This window comes from Coregonus clupeaformis, chromosome 11, assembly GCF_020615455.1.
Source record: "Coregonus clupeaformis isolate EN_2021a chromosome 11, ASM2061545v1, whole genome shotgun sequence".
NCBI lineage: Eukaryota > Metazoa > Chordata > Actinopteri > Salmoniformes > Salmonidae > Coregonus > Coregonus clupeaformis.
In genome coordinates, this window is record NC_059202.1 from 18,141,283 (window position 1) to 18,150,692 (window position 9,410).

Genomic DNA, 9,410 nt, shown 5'->3' on the forward strand with positions numbered 1-9,410 from the left:
GGGCTCTGGGAAGAAGAGAATTGTGTTAGAATTTCGTTAGTTGCCGAAGACCTTTAATAAAATCCTTGTTTTGGTTGAACCTGGACTCCTTGCACTACTTGGGCAATCCCGCGGAAGCGGTAGCCTCGTAGCATCACAATATATATATATATATATATATATATATATATATATATATATATATATATATATATATATATATATATATATATATATATATATATATGTGTATATATACAGTGGGGAGAACAAGTATTTGATGCACTGCCGATTTTGCAGGTTTTTCTACTTACAAAGCATGTATAGGTCTGTAATTTTTTATCATAGGTACAGTTCAACTGTGAGAGGCGTAATCTAAAACAACAATCCAGAAAATCACATTGTATGATCTTTAAGTAATTCATTTGCATTTTATTGCATGACATAAGTATATAATCACCTACCAACCAGTAAGAATTCCGGCTCTCACAGACCTGTTCGTTTTTCTTTAAGAAGCCCTCCTGTTCTCCACTCATTACCTGTATTAACTGCACCTGTTTGAACTCGTAACCTGTATAAAAGACACCTGTCCACACACTCAATCAAACAGACTCCAACCTCTCCACAATGGACAAGACCAGAGAGCTGTGTAAGGACATCAGGGATAAAATTGTAGACCTGCACAAGGCTGGGATGGGCTACAGGACAATAGGCAAGCAGCTTGGTGAGAAGGCAACAACTGTTGGCGCAATTATTAGAAAATGGAAGAAGTTCAAGATGACGGTCAATCACCCTCGGTCTGGGGCTCCATGCAAGATCTCACCTCGTGGGGCATCAATGATCATGAGGAAGGTGAGGGATCAGCCTAGAACTACACGGCAGGACCTGGTCAATGACCTGAAGAGAGCTGGGACCACAGTCTCAAAGAAAACCATTAGTAACACACTACGCCGTCATGGATTAAAATCCTGCAGCGCACGCAAGTTCCCCCTGCTCAAGCCAGCGCATGTCCAGGCCCGTCTGAAGTTTGCCAATGACCATCTGGATGATCCAGAGGAGGAATGGGAGAAGGTCATGTGGTCTGATGAGACAAAAATTGAGCTTTTTGGTCTAAACTCCACTCGCCGTGTTTGGAGGAAGAAGAAGGATGAGTACAACCCCAAGAACACCATCCCAACCGTGAAGCATGGAGGTGGAAACATCATTTTTTGGGGATGCTTTTCTGCAAAGGGGACAGGATGACTGCACCGTATTGAGGGGAGGATGGATGGGGCCTTGTATCGCGAGATCTTGGCCAACAACCTCCTTCCCTCAGTAAGAGCATTGAAGATGGGTCGTGGCTGGGTCTTCCAGCATGACAACGACCCGAAACACACAGCCAGGGCAACTAAGGAGTGGCTCCGTAAGAAGTATCTCAAGGTCCTGGAGTGGCCTAGCCAGTCTCCAGACCTGAACCCAATAGAAAATCTTTGGAGGGAGCTGAAAGTCCGTATTGCCCAGCGACAGCCCCGAAACCTGAAGGATCTGGAGAAGATCTGTATGGAGGAGTGGGCCAAAATCCCTGCTGCAGTGTGTGCAAACCTGGTCAAGACCTACTGGAAACGTATGATCTCTGTAATTGCAAACAAAGGTTTCTGTACCAAATATTAAGTTCTGCTTTTCTGATGTATCAAATACGTATGTCATGCAATAAAATGCAAATGAATTACTTAAAAATCATACAATGTGATTTTCTGGATTTTTGTTTTAGATTCCGTCTCTCACAGTTGAAGTGTACCTATGATAAAAATTACAGACCTCTACATGCTTTGTAAGTAGGAAAACCTGCAAAATCAGCAGTGTATCAAATACTTGTTCTCCCAACTGTATGTGTGTATATATATATATATATATGTGTATTATAATATATATAAAAATGTGTATATGTGTGTGTGTGTGTGTGTGTATTTATGTGTATGTGTGTGTGAGTGTGTGTGTGTGTGTGTGTGTGTGTGTGTGAGTGAGTGAGTGAGTGAGTGAGTGAGTGAGTGAGTGAGTGAGTGAGTGAGTGAGTGAGTGAGTGAGTGAGTGAGTGAGTGAGTATAAGGGTATACAGGTCTCTTGGTTTCATTAGGTAGTCAGACAGACAGGATGCACAGACCAGGGTAGACAGTTCTACCTGAATAGGAGTTGTATTCACTAATATGCAACATTAACGGTTATGAAACACACGCTTAAGTATTTGTATTTATTATGGATCCCAGCTAAATTAAGGCAGTTATACATGTTTAAAAAACATTACAATACATTCACAATAAGTCCAGTACAGGCAGATAGTACATACGACGTCTAAGTTGAAGATACAATGTAGTAGCCGACTTTATTTTCTGTAGGATAATCTCCTCATCATTACATACCCAGTCATTAGTACACATGGGTTGTACAGTCTGTCTGGTTCTTACCATGGGAGGTGTCCAGGGGGTGTGTGTGGTGGTGGCAGACCGCAGACAGACGGAGTGTCTCCTCCATGTCTGGACCTGAGGGAATAAACAGAGGAGAAACAAGGAGATAAACTCAGGTGTACTGTACACAGGGTTATTGACCTGTTACACACACACTGACACACACAGCCTCTGTCTAGCAAAAAACATTAAACCCAAAGTCACACAATGTTTGTGGATATATACGAATCCACTCACAACTCATTCATTCACACATCATGGGTGGTCTTACTGCTTTCACGGTGCATTACTCTCAACCTGACTTGACTTTTATAAATCACTCAGTTAAACTCTGACCTTTCATTTCACATGTAGAGGATGAGGAGTTTCTTGTGAAACTTTTTTTTTTTTTTCTCTCTCTCTCTCTCTCTCTCCAAACAGTCAACCCAAAGTAGAACCTTCAGATAGAAAATGTATTGAGGGAATCATGTCAGCTCTATTCATTCCATTTCTATCTGCAACATTACAGAACATTCAGATATAAATGTATGATATAGAATATATACAGTAATTGCCCATCATGAAGAACAGGGAATTGTCAGCTCTATTCATGACATTTCTATACTTGCTTAAAGGAAAAACCCCACTCAAAAACTATATTTTGGTATGCGTGTCATTAGTCCGCTGTTGAAACAGTCCCAGAATGTGTTGCATGTCAGCAGTGAAGATACTGGCCAAATGGGGTCACTTGCCACATCATAATGATGATGCATTTTGCAATATATTGAAACTTGTCGGTTGACATGCGAAACTGTATTAACAGTGGAATAATTAAAACAATACCAAATATATAGTTTGAGTGGATATTTCCTTTAACGGACCCTGGTTGCAGCTTGGAGCATTCCGTCCAATGGTGTGAGACGTCCACGTGGCTCAACTGGTCACCACTGTGACCTCAGACATTTCCCCCTGGTTAAAATCCAGATGTGCTTTACAACTAAGGACTAATAGGCTGTATCCCAAATGGCAACCTGTTACCAATAAGGCACTATGGACCCTGGTCAAAAGTAGTGCACTACTTAGGGAATAGGGTGCCATTTGGTATGGCGTCATAGAGTATACATCTAGCTATCTATTTAGTGTTACCCCAGAATAGATGTATTCTCTCTCTCTCTCTCTCTCTCTCTCTCTCTCTCTCTCTCTCTCTCTCTCTCTCTCTCTCTCTCTCTCTCTCTCTCTCTCTCTCTCTCTCTCTCTCTCTCTCTCTCTCTCTCTCTCTCTCTCTCTCTCTCTCTCTCTCTCTCTCTCTCTCTCTCTCTCTCTCTCTCTCTCTCTCTCTCTCTCTCTCTCTCTCTCTCTCTCTCTCTCTCTCTCTCTCTCTCTCTCTCTCTCTCTCTCTCTCTCTCTCTCTCTCTCTCTCTCTCTCTCTCTCTCTCTCTCTCTCTCTCTCTCTCTCTCTCTCTCTCTCTCTCTCTCTCTCTCTCTCTCTCTCTCTCTCTCTCTCTCTCTCTCTCTCTCTCTCTCTCTCTCTCTCTCTCTCTCTCTCTCTCTCTCTCTCTCTCTCTCTCTCTCTCTCTCTCTCTCTCTCTCTCTCTCTCTATCTACACGGCACAGAGACCAGCCAATTTTATTCCCTCATTAGCAGATACATGTGCTGCACACTTCAGTAAAAACATGGGGACCACCCACGCGTTCATGCCCTCTCTAACAACTACGCACAATAAAGAGCTGCTCTCTGGCAACTAAATAGTGATGGGTCGTTCGCAAACGAAGGCTCTTTTTGAACTGATCTTTTTGGTAAACGTCGGGAACCAAATCACTTCAGTGCAAGAGCCATTCTTTTAGCTCCCTGATTTGAATACTGATACTACTTTTTGTGCTCCAAACAACGATTATCTGCTGATAAATTACAAAATAATTATCTGAAGACGGTGAATCCTCACTGCAGAAACAATGCATAGTGGTGAGAGCAAGTCACGCTCATTTTTTCAGTGTGTTAAAAGAAAAACAACTTTTTTTGCAGGTAATCTAATAATTTGGTTGAAGGAGAAATGTACTTGAACGCGCATTTCACATTCTGACAATGGTAGCCTACTTTTGGGGCATTCCATTGGAGATTTGCTATTTGTTTTCATGGTTCAAGTCCAATTTTAAGCATTTTCAACTAAGAGTCGTTTGGGAGCCAAATGAACGGCTCTTACGTGAACAGAGACAAATGAGCCGGGTCATCGAAAAGACTCGGAATGCCATTCACTACAACTAAATGGGGGAATTCACACAAATAAAAACAGTCGATGATTAAACAGGCTGACGTTCAAGGAAACAAGCCGTTTGTTCACCAGAAAGCAGTGATATATCATCTAGCGCTAGTTTGATGTGCTGACCAAAATGTTCATCCTGAAACACATTGGGATTTATCTAATTGAGAAGTACATTTTATTGAACATCCCGCTCCCTCAAAGAGTGGCGGAATATCTCTGGCAAATGATCCAGTTTGGTCCTGAATTCAGGCACCTTGGTTGGACGACGAGTTAGCGATGATCCAGCACCTTTTTGTTCAGCGGATTGACGAGGCAACGATGCAGTTTAACCCTCATATCAAGACGTTTTGAAGAAGCAGTGGATTCCCATTCACCATATGACAGAGTCATATTTCCCTTTCAAGCTTTGGCCCCTTTCCTGTCCTAACAAACCAAGACCACGCAACAGGACAGTTGAACAAGAGGTATACCAAATCAAATCAGGGTATATAGCCTAATGAATATGCCACTTAGCAGACATTTTTCCAAAGAGACGTCCACTACGAATGCATACATTGTCTTATGTGCGTGTGACCCCTGTGGTAATTGAACCCACAACCTTGACATTGCTAGTTCTACACTCTTACCAACTGAGCCACACAGGACCAAGAGGTGCCTTACGGTAATAGAGGATAGTGTATAGCAGCACCTTCTAGTTTCTATCAGTGAGCCATCCACTAATAGCAGTCTGCATGGTTTTACCATAGCGTGTGTAGTAAACCATCCAGTAAAGACAGTTTTACCGTAGCGTGTGTAGTAAACCAACCAGTAAAGACAGTTTTACCGTAGCGTGTGTAGTAAACCAACCAGTAAAGACAGTTTTACCGTAGCGTGTGTAGTAAACCAACCAGTAAAGACAGTTTTACCGTAGCGTGAGACATGTCTGTTTAGCTGTAGAGTAGACCACCCAGAGCTGTCATCCAAACTATTAATGTGGGATCTATCGCGTCCCACAACTGTCCCAGAGTATGTTTGGAATATTTATTTATGGCACAGAAGGACAAGCTGACCAATAGAATAGGTCAACTTTTGTACTATGGGGGATAGTAGATTGACATAGGCTAGTGCTTTTGCTGTTCGTTACTTATCTTGTTGGCTGACGAAAAGTAAATGTGGACAGTTCTAACATCAATATGTTCCTCAGAATTCAATAAGAGGGACGTGCGCAGTTGCGTCCCCGATGTCTCCGTCTTCACTTGTAGCCTACTTCTTAGCTGTGAGAAGGACCCAATCATGTGATGGGCATTGGCTAACAAGAATTGAGATATCTGAGAGAGACATGTGAGTGAGAGGTGCATCGGAGCACGGCAGCCGGGAGAAGGGAATTATAATTATTATATTCACATGGGGGAGGCCACCGGGAAATTCGAGGCCTGGTGAGAATATTATAAAGTGCTTGTCAAATTGTGAACGAGAGACTGATGAAATGTGTACAGCCTGCACAAAAAACTAATCAGAACTCATGCCTTTCATGCTACTTTTTCAAATCATCATTAGAGTCGCATCATGCAGCCTTACAATGTATTAAATATAAAAACATTTAGCCTAACATTTGTATCAAAACTAAAGTTGCATAAATAACTCTAAATTAAGTATATAGGAGGATCTGTTTCTTTGTTAACCGCTCAACACAGATTAGCCGCATGTGTGCACTTCCTTGGAAATAATTTGGAGAAAATATCCTTTTTATTTTATTCAGCTGTTCAATTGTATTCCTCATACTATAAAATAATATAAAATAATGCCACATAATTCTAAGCAAATCTTGTCTGCTAAATGAACTAGTGTAGCCCACAGCCATATGGCATAGCCAGATCAGGGCCTAACATAAAGACAACTCAGAGTAGGCTATTCTGTTCTTCTGAAATAGACTACATTTTCTTCATATCATGTTTTTTAGACCTGTCTAAAATAAAGAATGAATTTATTGTGAAGGTGTAGGCTATATTACATGGATTTATTAGACTTTTTAAAACGTAGATGTTCCAAAAGGTCCAGTGGCTTGTAGGCTATGTGTGGAAGCCAGGAGATGCTAAATGTGTTTATGTTAATTAACGGTAAATTACCGTGAGACCGGCAGTTATTTGCTTGACCAATCACCGGCTGACAACATCTTATAACCGCCACAGCCCTAGTTGTTATGCATGCTTATTGATTTTATCATTATTGTGGCTTTGTTTACACTGACTTTTCATTTAAGGTGCACTGTATTAGAATGTCTCCTAAACGACAGGTAAATGTTACCCATCGACGACAACATTGAACTCCAGCAGATGTTATGTGCTCAGTCTACAGAGATAGTCGGGAAAACACACTGACTAGCGAATCCTTTTGACTTCAAAGACATGAGTTAAGAATACGTCTATATCAAGCGGTGTGCAGACAGAGGAAGACCGGAGATGAAAGAGAAGGAAGGGAACAGAGACCCGTCGTAATGAAGGAGTGTAGGCTAAAAAGGAGCTGGTGTTGTGAATACTTTCAGAGGCCTGTCATTTTAAGATGGCAATATTCACGGAGTCGAGGGGTAAGCAGGATCCGTAACAATGCCTCTCTGCCAGATCCAAAACCCTTTGATCCTCTGGCCGCCTCGCTCCTGAATGTTTTGTTTGGAAACAAACCATTTAGATGCTTCTGCTAAAGCACAGTGACACACTAAACAGTGCCCGAAAAGCCACAAAACAAAAGAACGAAAGATCACTCAGAAAAAAGGGTTCTTCGGCTGCCCCTGTATGAGAACCTTTCTTTGGTTCCAGGTACAGTAGAACCATTTGGAAACAATAAGCAATACCTACAGGGACAGCCGAAGAACCTTTATGGTAAAGAGAAGAAGAGTAGAAAATAAGGAAGCCAAGAGAGCAGAAAAGGAAGTACCTCTCCTCTCCTCTCCTCTCCTCTCCTCTCCTCTCCTCCTCTCTCTCCTCCTCTCCTCCTCCTCCTCCTCCTCCTCCTCCTCCCTCCTCCTCCCCTCCCTCCTCTCCTCCTCCTCGGCTCCGAAATGTGCCAAAAAAAACTGTTTGGAGGTTAGCGCCGATGCTATCAGAGGCCATTTATTCCAGGCCGCGTGGTTAATGAGCCCTAAGCGATGCTAGCAGTTCCTGGGCCGCGGGACAAGAGAAGGTAAGTAACCTTATATATTACAGTGGGAGGGAGCCGAGCTTAACCTAATGAGTGTCAATGGGCAAGTCAGCGTGAGTCATCCAGTTAGGACTGGGTTGTATTCATTAGGGCACACGGTAGCAAAACGATCTGCAACGGAAAATGAAGTTAATGTGGCCCCTCCCCTTTTCAGTCCACATTCCTCTGTTTGGTGCCTAATGAACAGGACCCAGGCAGTCATACAGCATCCCTTCCCCAGATCTACTTATCCTCGTACACAGAGGGGGAGACGGCCATTTTAGCTTCAGTGAACTGGCGCTGATGGGAACACAGCAGGGGGACCCACTATGCCCCTCTCTCACCTTATTTGATTCGACTGTCTCTGTCACAACCCCTACTGACGGATGCGGGAGAAGGTATGTATGTATGTGTGTGTGTGTGTGTGTCTGTGTGTGTGTGTCTGTGTGTGTAGGGAGGTAATGCTTCCAAAAGCAGCATAATGCTATCTTTTATCGACACCCAGCTGAGCCTTTGTCTCCAGTCTCGGGAATTATGGCATGGCTAAGGCCTTCCTTTAACTAACCAGCTGATACGCTAAACACTAAAAGCTCTCAACTGGGTTCAGTCCCCAATAATCTCTCCTTCCTCCTGAAGTCTGGTCTCGTTCACTACACCAAACACATTTTTAAATCATTGGATTGGTGTAGGTATGGGCTAGGAGTTTTCATATACCTGTGGGAAGTGAACAAGTGCACAGTTCGGGACGAAGGAGAGGTTATTGGAACTTGGGATGGGCACGGTTAACCGATGAATCAAATATCCGAACAGACGCTAATATTCAATTACTTGAATGATTATTTGAACAATGCTTTGTCTAAATTATATTTTAATTATCCTGGTGACATTGTTACCTACAAGGATATACCATGACATTAGAAATTCTTCATTTAATAAAACTAACGTTTTTATAACCGTGTGTTGAGCTACTACTGTGCATTTAGCCCTCCAGTCTCTCCTGACATCAGTATGCATTTAGCCCTCCAGTCTCTCCTGACATCAGTATGCATTTAGCTCTCCAGTCTACCCTGACATCAGTATGCATTTAGCCCTCCAGTCTTCCCTGACATCAGTATGCATTTAGCCCTCCAGTCTTCCCTGACATCAGTATGCATTTAGCCCTCCAGTCTTCCCTGACATCAGTATGCATTTACCCCTCCAGTCTTCCCTGACATCAGTATGCATTTACCCCTCCAGTCTTCCCTGACATCAGTATGCATTTAGCCCTCCAGTCTTCCCTGACATCAGTATGCATTTACCCCTCCAGTCTTCCCTGACATCAGTATGCATTTAGCCCTCCAGTCTTCCCTGACATCAGTATGCATTTAGCCCTCCAGTCTTCCCTGACATCAGTATGCATTTAGCCCTCCAGTCTTCCCTGACATCAGTATGCATTTAGCCCTCCAGTCTTCCCTGACATCAGTATGCAGTATGCATATTATATAAAAATATTTGTTTCTGCTCTAAAAAAGCAGTTTGTAAATGGAAATGATCTCTTCCAATGATAATAATCATGATTGCTCTCATGCTACAGGCTAAAGAGGTACAGAAGGGAGAG